The sequence below is a fragment of the Empidonax traillii genome, unplaced genomic scaffold, assembly GCF_003031625.1.
Source record: "Empidonax traillii isolate 1590-97213 ecotype Southwest subspecies unplaced genomic scaffold, ASM303162v1 scaffold711:size593479, whole genome shotgun sequence".
Classification (NCBI taxonomy): Eukaryota; Metazoa; Chordata; class Aves; order Passeriformes; family Tyrannidae; genus Empidonax; species Empidonax traillii.
This window is the reverse complement of record NW_020955904.1, coordinates 129,323-142,440: the sequence shown is the minus strand read 5'-3', so window position 1 is coordinate 142,440 and position 13,118 is coordinate 129,323. Positions and strand designations below refer to the sequence as shown.

At 37.4% G+C, this 13,118-nt stretch overlaps 1 protein-coding gene across 2 annotated transcripts in view; it reads left to right on the top strand.

Annotated features, from left to right (window-relative positions):
* Positions 1–13,118, top strand: part of ADCY8 (adenylate cyclase 8) — a 123,261-nt gene that overhangs the window by 35,302 nt on the left and 74,841 nt on the right. The gene's annotated exons all lie outside the window — the stretch shown is intronic.

The window sequence follows — 13,118 nt, the reverse complement described above, 5'->3', positions numbered from 1 at the left end:
TTCAGAAATGTCTGGGCCTATGGTCTCTGTAAACATGAATTAGCTCCATTAGCTCACTGTCCACAGAAAATATCTTCAAGAGCAAGTTCAGCTTTTATGCCAGTTTCAATTTATTCACTCAGTGCATGGGAAGAGGATGAACTGCAGATCTGGATGACAGAAAAGACTTTACTGTGCCTGGCTGGCCCAGGGAAACGTGTCTGCAGTTTTTAAGTGACTCGGTTTCCACTGTTCATGTTTCCAAAAGTCTATACAAAAAAAACTCCTAGATACATCTTCGTCCTTCCTGCCCCATCCCCATTTGCTCTCAACAAGACTTTTAAATAAAATTTTCACAAGTATTTCAGAAAGTCAGGACTTTCAGTCGTATTTTCAGATCACCAAGGATCTGATTTTTTTTTCATTGTTATTCTTTTATTTTTAGGCACCTGGGGTTGCTAAAAGTACATATTAGCATTTTCAATTACAATGAAATTTCTAACTCTAATTACTCTATTATTAAAGTGAACTGTAGTGTGGCTACAAAGGAGAATTACTCCAGCAGTCATTGCTAATGATGTTTATGCACTTAACTGTATGGTATTATCTGTGTGACACCACGTGGAAATTCCAGCACTCTGTGAAATCGAGGGAACATCTGTGTCTGCTTATTTCCCAATTTTCATTACACAATTATAATTTTGGTGAAGCTCTATAACATTTCAGAGCTTTACATAGTAAAAGGAGACCCGACTGCTGATGAGTAGCAGAAAGACGGTATAATCAAACGATAGAAATATCAGAGAAAGAAGCTGCAGAAGATAGCACAGACAAACGTGTTGTAAAAACAGTCTCAATTTAGCAGTTATTGATAAAATAATGACTTTAAATATTTTCTAGTGATTGCAGCTAGCTGCTTGTTCTTAAGAATCGTATTTGTATCAACCAACCAAATACAGCAGCCATAAAATATCTTCCAATTTCGTATTCTACAGATTGCAATGATGAATAAAAAACAAACATGAAGTTATCAGTTTTCATAAGTCCAATTTATTCCTACAATATCATAACTCCACTACCCGTTTGAAATTTTGGGTCAATATTTATATTTGATATCTATGTGCTTCAAAAATGTTGACAGCCAGTGCTATACTTTGTTAATAACCACTTCAAAGACACTGTCTTCTTTTTTACCTTGATTTTACTGTAAGAACACAGCAGGTAATTCTACTTTCATCATATCTGGGCAATGAAAATAGAAACTAACTCACTTTTGTAATTAGCTATTGAAAACCTTTAAAAAACAATGACCTTGTAAGTTCCCTCATTGTGAGAATTCTGTGAAATTGCTTTAATGAAGAGCAGGAACCTGCACTAAATTTCTTTTTCAGTTCCATTTCTCCTGATACAAAATCCCTAAGTTTTAAATGTTAAATCCATGACATGTTAAATGGAGACACATAATGAATGTTGATGACTTTATGAAGAATTACATTTATAATATATGCCTGATGTCCTAACCTGCTCTTTCTCCAATCTCTACTTGAAATTTAACATTTTAAACCCTGAAATACTACCATTTAATTATAAAGAGTCTCTCAGATAACTGTGAGACTGCTTTTTCCTCCGCCACTTATACATATGCCAAGCTATACATATCTGAAAACTATTATTGTGCAAGGAGGTTAATATTTGACTAACTGAAGCTGGAAATGGAGACTTAAAAGCACTAGACAGGGGAAATCACAGAAGTTAAATAGCTAAAGTTATTAAAGCCAAAAGGCTATAAAAATCAGTCCAGCCTTTACCCTTCATCTTGTAATAAAATTGCAACATTGCAGGACAGCTATTCACAGAAAAGTCATTTCACTCATAATTAAGAAACTTCTATGTCATGGCCACACTTCTACTCTCTCTATCCAAGACCTCTGCAAGTCTAATAAAACCTGAATAAAGCAACGTGGATGAGAGGTTGCTTTCAAGCAAAACAAAGTTGTTCAACTGTGTTGTAGTAACATGAATAACCTGTGCTCTGAACTAATGTTCAGAAAAACCTAATATATAGCATCTCTGAAACGTTTTATTTGCATCATTTCTGGTAAATTTAGAGCACCTAATAGCATCTTATGAAAGCAGGATCTTTGCAGTTGTTTGAGATGAGAGGAGAAATCAGTCTATATCTGTTTGATGTTTATATTCATCCTCTGGAGAGGTGTTCATTCTTGTTCTCAGTGTAGCATGTTATGCATCATTCATGAAAAGAAAACCCTACCTGGTGTGCAGAGCTCACCAGCAAAGCTGCACTGCCCCTGCTGTGCTAAGGTATTGGGAGGGAGTAAACTCAAACCAGAAAGAAATCCTCTGTTTTTTAAGTCTTGACAAAGCAAACAGAGAAAATTATTCTATTTTAGCAGTGAATTTGTGCAGTTTCAGTGGAGTTACCTAGTGCTAAAAGGTACTAAAGCCACTATGGATTAGTATTTTTAGCTGTATTGTTTAAATCCCTCTCCAACACAGCATGCAGACTCTTTTCTCTGCCGACATAATATCAAGTTTTGCCAAGAGAAGGTCCTTTTATATGGAAATAGAGCTCCTTCGTAATGGCTTCCTTAAGCCTCATGAAAATATTCCTGCACATCTAACACACTGGCAGAGGAAATGGAGCTGAAGGCTGGGGGAGCACAGATAGATGGTGGGAGACAAGCACTGTCTATCTCCAGTCTTGCAAGGAGTACTCAAGTGAGAAGGTCCAGCCTGGTATCATACCCAACCCACTGGGCTTCTGGGGATGCTCCCCATCAAGCTGGGATGATGATGGACATCTGCAAGTATTAATTGTGGATTTTGTCAGATCAGTGGGGAGCAAGAAGGAAAAAACTTTTCTATGTTAAACGATCTTGTGAGAAGAGTCCTCTAAGACAATACCCCAGCAGACAATTCCTCCCTGAAAGTTCTGCCACTGGTTCACTGGACACCTACTTTCCAGGTAATTTATTTTTCATGGGGGATTTCAAAAATCCAATTAAAACTCATTTTGAAAGTCAAAACAGTTTGGATATTGTTTCATTTGGTTTCCATAAAGGATTAGATCTCAACACCTGAAAGAACCATTTGTCTATGTGAGAAAGGGGTTGTTTTGTTTTGTTTTGTAGGTACGAGCACACATTCTATCTTTCTAGTGGGTATGAGAGCTGTAAAATGGGAAGACAGCCTTTAGTCTTCAGAACAATCTGCTACTGGTATATTTAGTCTCTCCTGCCTGTTATCTTTGGAAAAACTGTAATCCTGTCTTAATCTCTTTTTCCATTAGAAAGTTGTTCTGTTTGACCATTTGTTTCCTTCTACCTCTGGTTCCAGAGGACTTTTTTTTTAACACTTTCCCCTGCAACAACCTCTGTTTTTCTAAGGGCTTTAAGAAGATCTCTGCAGATTGATGAACTCTGGTTTGGTTTGGGTTTGTTGTGTTTTTTTTATTTTTTTAAAGCAGCTTACATGTTCTGTAAGGTTTATCAAGCTTTCACAAATCTAGAATTTAATCAACCACCCGTACTTTGCAACGTCTAAAATAAGAGCAGATTGGACTGGGATTGGAAGGGACACTTTAAGAGGGCTAAACAACATAAAGTCTTTTAAATATATATATATTTATATATATAAATATATATAAAAATATATATATTGGTGGTAAGAATATTACAATCCCTCTAAATTGGTATGAGGATAAAATTCAGGTTTAGTTAAAAGAATAAAAAGAACAATCTCAATTTTAAGAGTACATGTTCATTCTTTGTAAAAGTAGTTTAAAATGCTTCATATTTAAAAATTATGATCAGAATAATTGAGGCTCTATTTCTAAAGGGCAAAAAATTAGCTCGTAAAAAAAATCTGTGTAAGGCTATGGTTAGATATTGCATTTTATTCAGGTTTTTTTTTTCTTTATAGGAATGAACCTGTTATATGTGAGATTGCCTGAAATTTTGCAGTTATCCAAACTTTCTTCTTAGTGTCTTTTGCTAAAGAACCATGGTCCCCTTAAAATTTTTTTCTTGATGCTGCTCTTTCAGCACTTAAGAGGATCAAACTGAAAGTACAACACACTATTTAATACAAGTGAAGGACTATGCAAAGTTTATGTTGTTCTTCATGATCCATATCCATATTATTGTCAAAGTCCATTAACAGACTTTTCCTCCTTATAGGTGAGGGGAAGCAATATATATACATGCACTTATGCTTTTGTAGGTGCCAGCCAATTGCTACATCTCCTTGTCTCCAAACAGCCCATTTCTTAACCTACTTGAAGTAAAAACCAAAACATTTTAAATGTCAGATTTTAGATGTTGCTCCTTTACATTTGCAACTGATGTTTGTTTTTTCCATCAGGGCATAAGCCCCACATTTTGTTTTCAAGTAGAAATCTTAGGTAAAATCAAGATAAAAATTATCCACTGCCTTCTCTCCCATTCTTTGGAAATCTGGAGAGGTCACATGGACTGAACCAGAATAATGAGATTTACAGCCAGTGCTAGAGAGATGGGAATCAGATCCTGAACTGCAATTTATACAGGGGAAAATTAATCCCAGAGTGCCAGATCTTCAGGCATGGGAGCTTTCCCTGGAAGAAACTGGTGAGAAGGAAATCTTTTTTTCCCCTTCCTAGTGGACCAATTTTGGATTCACTAGGGATAAAACTCCTCTCTGAAAATGTGTGTGGTACTTTGATTTCTAAACCAGTCTGTTCAAATGCCATGCTGGTTGACAGTGAATGGGACTGATTGGGTTTTGGTGTCCTGTGCCTCCTCTGTTCTCAGCTCCTTGCTGCAGAGGGAGGTGTCTAATAAAAAAAAGCCATTATCACCAATGCCACCTACTACTGACCCTTGCTGATGTGTCAGGGAAATGGACAAAGATGAAATGAGTAAGGGGACTGAAATAGTTTCAGCCCCCTACAGTGATAAGACACTTCTGCCAGCTGGGCTGCCCTACTGTCATCTCTGCTTAATAAAGAACTGCAGGCTCCAAATTCATCAGGTTAGTGATGTCCTGAGCTCTGAATACACTTACCCATTTTAAGGTCATCTTTCTTTCTAGTTCAGGATCAGAAGACTTAGGGTACTAAAAAACTTTCCTCAGTGCCCTGAAAGGACTGAAGGAGGACTCTAAAATTATGTTGTTACAAGAAGTGTAATTAATAGACTCTGTGATCCAGATAATGGTTTTAAATCATCTGACCATAAACTGTACCAATTCCAAGGTAGACAGAGTCAAGTTACTGATGCCGTTTATGAAATAATTTAAGGTAAGATAAAACAGTTGTATTAACATTTATAAATATTCGTATTAACATTTATAAATTAACATTTATAATGGATGGTCTTACCCATAGTCAGTATTTAAGTGCATATCTACAAGCCTATTAAAAGGAGTTTGATTTTCAGAAAGTGATTATTGCTCCCACCTGCTGAAAGGCAGTTTTATCCAGCTTGTGTTACTTAGTACTGCAGTCTTGTAAGTCTCTGGCAAAGTATATCCCTTGTTTTGACCAGAATAAATGACCATGTAGCTCTTTTTCATCCTATTGTTCTGCAGTGATTTAGTGATATAAAGCTGAACAATAAATGGCATGAGATCTTTCTTTCTGACATTTTCTGTGTCATCAGCTGCAATAACTTGAGAAATGCGTATTTTGCTGAAGCTGTATAATAATTTTTGAAACAGAAAAAAAAAAGTCACAAAATGGAAGAAGAGATATCTAAATTAATAGAAAATAAAAACAGTGCAGAATAATTAAATAAGGATTTAACAGCGGATAAGTCAAAGCAGTTCTAGAGAAGTGAAAGTGTACACAAACGTAGCACAACAGGCATTAACATCAGATAGGGCCATTGTGATATTTCAGAAGAAATTTGAATTGTAGGAACTGTTTTGTGCTCATTTTCTATTCCAGTAAAACAAGGAAAAACTTAAGATTATGCCATTATGGAATCAGTCCCCAGTAGTTGTGTTTAGTTTCTCCTGTTCTTTAGCTATGACCCTGGCCTTCCTGTACAAACTAGCTGAAATTTATGGAAGCCAATACTCTAGAAGACAGTACAAAGCTTTTTGTTGAGATATGTGCCTTATTTCCATATAAATATTTTTCTTCTGGATATTTGTCTCCTCTACGTTGCTTAATAAAGAGCAAACAACAAAACACTCATCATGATATTTGGAAGAAACAAAATTACAAAACTACAAAATTTTCCCGTCTGTGTATAAGATATTATGTCTAATGGATTACTGTGGGGCTGGAGAGCTTCGCTTGTAAGCATTCAGCTCAGCAGTCCCCAGCAGAAGCAGGACATGGAACTGTTGAAGCAAGTCTAGAGGAGAGTCACAAAGATGATCAGAGGGCTGGGTCATCTCTGCTATGCAGACAGGCTGAGACACTTGAGATTGTTCAGCCTGGGGAAGAAAATGCTTCAGAGAGACCTTACAGCACCTTCCAGTACCTGCAAGGGCTACAAGAGAGATGGAGAGGGACTTTTGACAAGGGCATGTAGTGATAGGACAAGAAGAATGGCTTTAAGCTGACAGAGAGTAGGTTGAGATTAGATATTAGGAACAAATTCATTACTGTGGGGGTAGTGAAGCACTGGAACAGGTTGGCCAGAGAAGTTGTGGATGCCCCATCCCTGGAAGTAATCAAAGCCATGTTGGATTGGGCTTTGAGCAACCTGATCTAGTGGAAGGTGTTCCTTCTGCTTAAAGATCATCTAGTCCTTGTGATGATCTTTAAGATCCCTTTCACCTCAAACCATTCCATTATTCTATGATAAATGTTCATGTCTACAAGACAGGGTGGTAATACAAATTGTTTTTTAATTCTTGTTTTTTACCACAGGTCTTTGTGAGATAACTGGGTTTCACAATGAAATGTAAGTCTTCATTCAAGAGGTAAAAAAATCATGTGTTAGGATCCAGAGGATCTGGAATTATTAATAATTTCACGTACTCAATATAGACACTTATTTTGAGAGTACTTCATTTGTACTTAAAAGTGTAGTTTTTACTGCCTGAGTTAAAGACAGCTCAAAAAACAAAGTGCTGTCAGGAGATTGTCTCACAGTGTAGCCTAGCAGAGCAAACACCTGGATGCTGCTGTCAAGGAACATAAGCATCTTGCAGCTCTTATCTCCAGGCACATGCTCCCACTCGCTCCTGTGCTGCTGTCCTAGTGCTGCTCATGGGGCCTCCTGATGAGCTGATTCATTGCACCTGTGCCATGTAGTGTAATCACTGGCTACAGCTACCATCATGATCAACTGAGCTACTTTTAAAATTATTTTTGTAAATATTTTTTGGTAAATATTTTGTAGAGGAATGTGGTTTTTTAAGTTAAAATGTACACAGAGCAGCAGTAACCAGCATCATGCCAAAAAAAAAATTTACAGGGAGGGTTGTTCCACCACTTCCCAGCATGCTACAGGATCAATTAAGTATTTATGAAGCCAAAATGATACTGGTGGAAAAACCCAGCCCTAGAATCATCCTTCTCAGGGGTTTCAGGGCAAGCAGGCACTAAGATTGTGACATCCTTACATAGCCAACTGACTGATAAAAAAGGCACCTCCTTTTTATACCTGGAAATAGACTGTTAGTCATCAAGCCCTTCCCAGATTTTCTAAAGTGGCTTCAGGTACTTGAATCTTCAAACCATTCACCATCCAACCAAAGCAAAAGACCAGCAGTACCTTGCAGTCCTTCCCTTCAGCATCTGCTGTATATGTTGTCTTATGCTGTTCTGGACAACAGTATTGAGGAAACAGTTGGATATTGTGTCCTTCCTATAAGAAGTGTGTGGAAAAAGTTTTTTCCTTCTTGCATTACCGCAAACTCTGCTGGTTAACTCTGTTAACTTCCAGTTAACAATTGATTGATTATAAAAAGTCATGACTCTCATAAACACTGGGTTGTCAGTTTGGATGAGGCTCTAGCTATGTTTCATAGCCAATAACTAAACAAAAGGAGACTCCAAGACCTCCTGTGTGATCTGGCCCTGTTTCTGTTTGAAAGCAGCAGATGCCTAAATGGAACAGGCAGCCAAGGATGGGATGACTTGGAATGGTAATTGCCTGAATTAAAATAAAACAATGTTGATACGGCTCATATCGCACATTGCAGCAGTAAGTAGTAAAAGCTAACAGGCAGCCTCATAACCCCACAAGTCTGAATGTATTATATATTGCTGTTAGGCTCCATATTTTTTAATTAATTCCCATTGTCTTGATAACAAACAAAAAAAGAACAGCTGCAAATAGGCTGTCCATTGTGCACTAAGTAAGAACAAAGGAATTTCTCTTTAAAGCTGTTCATCATAATGAGAAGTGCTAATTCTCATTTTCTTGAGTGGCATTTACAATAATTACATCCATCCTGAACATTTTCAGGTTTTCAGTAGAAAACAATACCATTTTTATCTACTTCCTTTAAATGTAAAAAAAGCTCATGTGCTCCAGAAAGGCTAAAAACCATTGCTCTCAATGGCCCCTTTCATATGCTATTAATTTCAGTGTTTAAGACAATAAAACCTCTGTAGTATAAGTTGTAAAAGTTGTTAAAGACAAGCTTGATGGTTCTGGAACAATGATTCTTAAAAATCAAGATGAAAAATGTGGAACAGTTCCTCTAGAGCTTCTATCAAGTTACACATTTCTGGGTTATGCCCCCTCGAGTTTTAGAGTAGTGTCTTGGGAACAGCCATAAGCCACTTGTTCCCAATCCAAAGACTCCCTCCCACAATAAATACGTGGGTTCACCCATTTAATGGGATGTGTAGAAGAGAAAAAACAGAACCTAAACTGACCTGTCAGTCAAGAGAGGCTTTTCATCCCTTGGCAAAGCCAACCCCAATAAAGGTGACGTAAAACAAGGAAAATCTATACCATCCAAGGGGAGCTGATGCAGGGAGCTTATGTCGACAGCAGATCCTGCAGGGAAACCTTGGGGAGTTTGACCTTCCTTTTAGCAATCTTAGATCCCAAATTGCTTGTTCATATTTTGTGTTTGTTGGTGTTTTGTTCTCTTTGATCAGCCCTGGTGGAAAGGTCTCCAGTTTTTATTCACCAGACTGAGACCTGGTGAAGTGGCTAATTACCTCTTCTCAAAAACTCCTGCAAAAGTCATTATTTGTCCATCGGGGACACGTCCCACTTCTCCATGAATCTGCCTTGCTATGTTTGAGGGTTGTAAGCACTGTTGATACCCCCTGATCTCAGTGCCACAAGGGATTAATGCCTGCAGACCACAGCAAAGATGTTCAATGAAGAATGACTATTGAAGATATATTAAAAAAAAAAAAAAATTAGCCTTAGAGACAGTATCAGTGTTATATTTCTGTTGTAGGACTTTAAATAGATGTGTGTGACTCATGAAGTTCATTTACTTTATCACTGCAGGATTTGTCTCACTGTTCCTAAGTTTTCCTGGAGGGGTAGATTGGGTAGGAGTCAGCTCCATATTTAGACATCTCCTAAACTAGGTGACCACACACTTTTTACACCTATGAGCTCCTACTACTGTCAGCTGAGATCTAGTCAATACAAACAACAGAACCCAGAGAGACCTGTAGTGACACCAAAGGAGTCATCTACATATGATTTGTTGAGTGTCTCTACAGATTCATTGAATAAAATGGAAGTTTGGGCATACCTACACTATAGTCACCAAAAATCAGGTGTCTGAATTCAGATCTGAATACTACTATCAGTTTGTTACATATAGTGATTTCTACTGGTCTTTATTCTTTACCTTGGTTATTCTTTAGGTTAAAGGTTCTTTTTTCATTTATTTACTCTAAACTCTGACTGCTTCATCTTAAAGACTAGGGCTGATTCATGTCATGAATGGTTATTATAATAATAGTTCACCAGCTCTTTTCTGGCATCCCTTTGTGCTATCTTCTTTCTTCTATGTCTTTTCTATCGAACAAATATATCTCCATTTCTTTTGAAATCACTTACTGCTACTGCTGTTCACCTTTGAACCACTTAGCCCATTGCTCAACTAGCAAGCTTTCAATAGAACTGGGTAATGTAGTTTCCCTCACCCTAGAGTTCATGACACTTCTTTATTAGGCCCTTCTCTGAAATAGAGAAGATATTTTTTCCCTCCAACTCTGAAAATGCCCTCCAGGAGAGACTGACTAGAAATGTGAGGACTCTTTGATCATGCAAATGGTAAGGTACAGAAGACTATAAAAAAAAATTGCAGGAATTTTTTTCTCTGGGATTTGCTACTACTTTTTTGCACGACCTCCACTCATTTGTGCTGTTCTTCTGTGCCACAGAATCTGAAGCTGTGAAATGGGAACAATAAGGAATTTAAAGGGGAGTTCTGTGGCAAGGATCGTTACATAAAGGGAACAGTGACCTCACTCTCATTCTTTATTAACCAAAAATATTTTTTAACTGTTGGATTGAAGCAAAGTGATATGAAAGGCCTGTGAAGAGGGACATATGTTGGTCCACAGAACGGTAGCATCAGCTGTAGGAAAAGGAAGGATGGAAGCGATCCACACTAGAGTCCATCTCTCAGCTTCCAATTTGAGGAAGGGCCCTGGTTCAGCATCCCCATCATTTTGTCAATGTGACGTGGTATAAGAGCCACTTGGCACAGTAAGAGGTTGCTGATGCCCATAGAGGGAAAAATTTTGTGTCCTTTGAATGTTTCAGTACCAAAGAATTGATTGGTGGCTGAAGTGCCGTATGGAAAGCTATACAGACACACTCACACATATACAGTTAAGTGTTAGTTTTCTTGCAGTGCTCCTCCATAGCATGACACGGATAATGCAGAATAGTGACATGAGCTGTGTATGCACCTTCACTTGTGATCCAGCACAGGCTCTTCACATGCTGCAGCGCTAATGGAGGAGGGCTGCTGCAGGGGCTTACTAATTAACCTCAGTTTTATGGGTCACTGCCAGATCTTATGTGCAGGCAAGAACGTTTAACTTACCTTAATGAGTAGCATGAAGGGTAAGATATCAAATGTGCTGGGCACATTTTTCTTGGCTTAGTGAACATGTGCCAAGTCAACTATGTTTTATTTTAAATAAACGTTCTAGAAGCATTGCTTAATATCTTCTTTAGTTAATGCAAATAAGAAACAGAAGATTTTCCTGTTAGGAAAAAAAGAGAAAGTTCTCCATTTAAGCCATATATCCACGAAGAAATTACCTTTTTTATGTTCTCTTATCACAGATTTCATAAACAGTTCAATAATAACCAGGATTTCTGTTTGTTTTCTTTCTTTTTTCTCTTTTTTTTTTTTTTTTTTTTTTTTTTTTTTTTTTTTTTTTTTTTTTTTTTTTTTTTTTTTTTTTTTTTTTTTTTTGAATTTGTGTTCCTATTTGTCTTACATGGATAAGGTAGGAAATAACATATTGCTTTTTACAGTGAAAACAATTTATATTATTCTGAACATACCTTCACAAGAAGTCATCTAACACTTTAATCATACAATTCCCTGAAAGACTGATCTGATTAGTTCAGAGGGTGGATTTATTATATGGTCATATTGAGCTATGTATCTTAATAGTGAAGGAATAAGAGAATATATAGCCTAACTACCTTCTCTTATAGGAGGCTTAAGGAAAAAAAATATTAAAAATTTTCTGTTTCCTAGAATATCAATCAGCAGCTCTTCCCAAATGTGCCATCTTCAGATGCCGTGGGACATTTGCTTATGAGTGAAGTTACCTTAGGGCAAGATGTTTCTGAGAAAACTTGCTTTTGCAGGAGTATAAAAGACCTCCTGAGGGACTGGTTTTCTTCTTGCTATTGCAAGTATCACATCCAGTGTTTACACATCAGAAGAGTGAAGGATAGAGGAATTCCCAGGTGGAAAAGTTGGAAGAAAGTCAAGACAATGTAGATATGCTAAAATTAGCACCAACTTGTGTGGGGAAATGGAAAGTCTGAGTTGGGCTTTTTAGCAGAATAAAGGATGAGCTCACTGCATTATAGCTCACCACCTGCTCTACATCAGCCATTGCTGCCTCACATCATTTTTTGTCTCTCCCTCTCAAAGACAGCACTTGATTTAGTTAAGGTTTGTAGAACAAGTGTATTAGAGATCAGTAGATCCCCAGTTCTCTCATCTTCTGTGTTAGCATGTTATGCAGGCAGGAGCACAGGAGAAAGCCACCATCTCAGAATGGAGCTTAATACACCTCTGCTCCAGTTAAGCAATTAGCAGCATGTGTTTTCCCTTCTTGAGCAAATGCACAGTTCACCTCAGCTGGGGCTGCCATCGAGACAAATGGAGGTGTTTATTCACAATGTGTTTCCATTGTAGCTGAGGATTGTTTACTAACTACTGACTAAGACCACTCAGAGTGAGAATTCTTCATGAGCTGCACTGTAAAAATTGTAATTTAGGAATTATATCACCTCCTATGAGTCCTAGGGAGACATTCTTTCATTTTTTTCAGATGTTTCATCTATGGCTACATTCCATCCATGACATTGAATCCTGCTGGCATAAAAATCATTATTTTCATGACTGTTTTGCATATCTCTCTCATTCCACCCATCATCACTCTTTGATCTGTCTTGTTCTCTCTGACCAACTTTTTACTCTCAAGAAGGGACATAACCCATAGCCTGGATGAGATTGCTTTATATCCTCTTAATATCAAGTTCCCTCACAAGAACTTCAAATTCGGAATATTCTTTGAAATTCTGTGGGAGTTCTGTGGTTATATGACAGGGGCTGGAAAACAGCACTTGTGTGTATATGCATGTATCTATATATACTATATATACTTTAATACTAGAAGTATATCTATATTAATATGCACTGGTGTACTGTGTTTGCACACTAATAATAAACTAATATACATGAATAGTCTACTAATGCACATTAAAGATATACATTATAAGTAAGCATGTGCATGGATATGATCTCGTACCACTTCAACTTGTTTCAAGTGTTACTCTTCCTGAGTGTTCCTGAGACAAACCTCATTAGAAATGCTGAATATGTTCTCCAGTCTTCCTAGCAGAGAGGGCAGTTTGAATGGTTGAACTTATTTGTATTCTTCTTCATCTAAACCAGTCAATGTAGAGACATGCTAGACTCTGGACTAAGTTGGT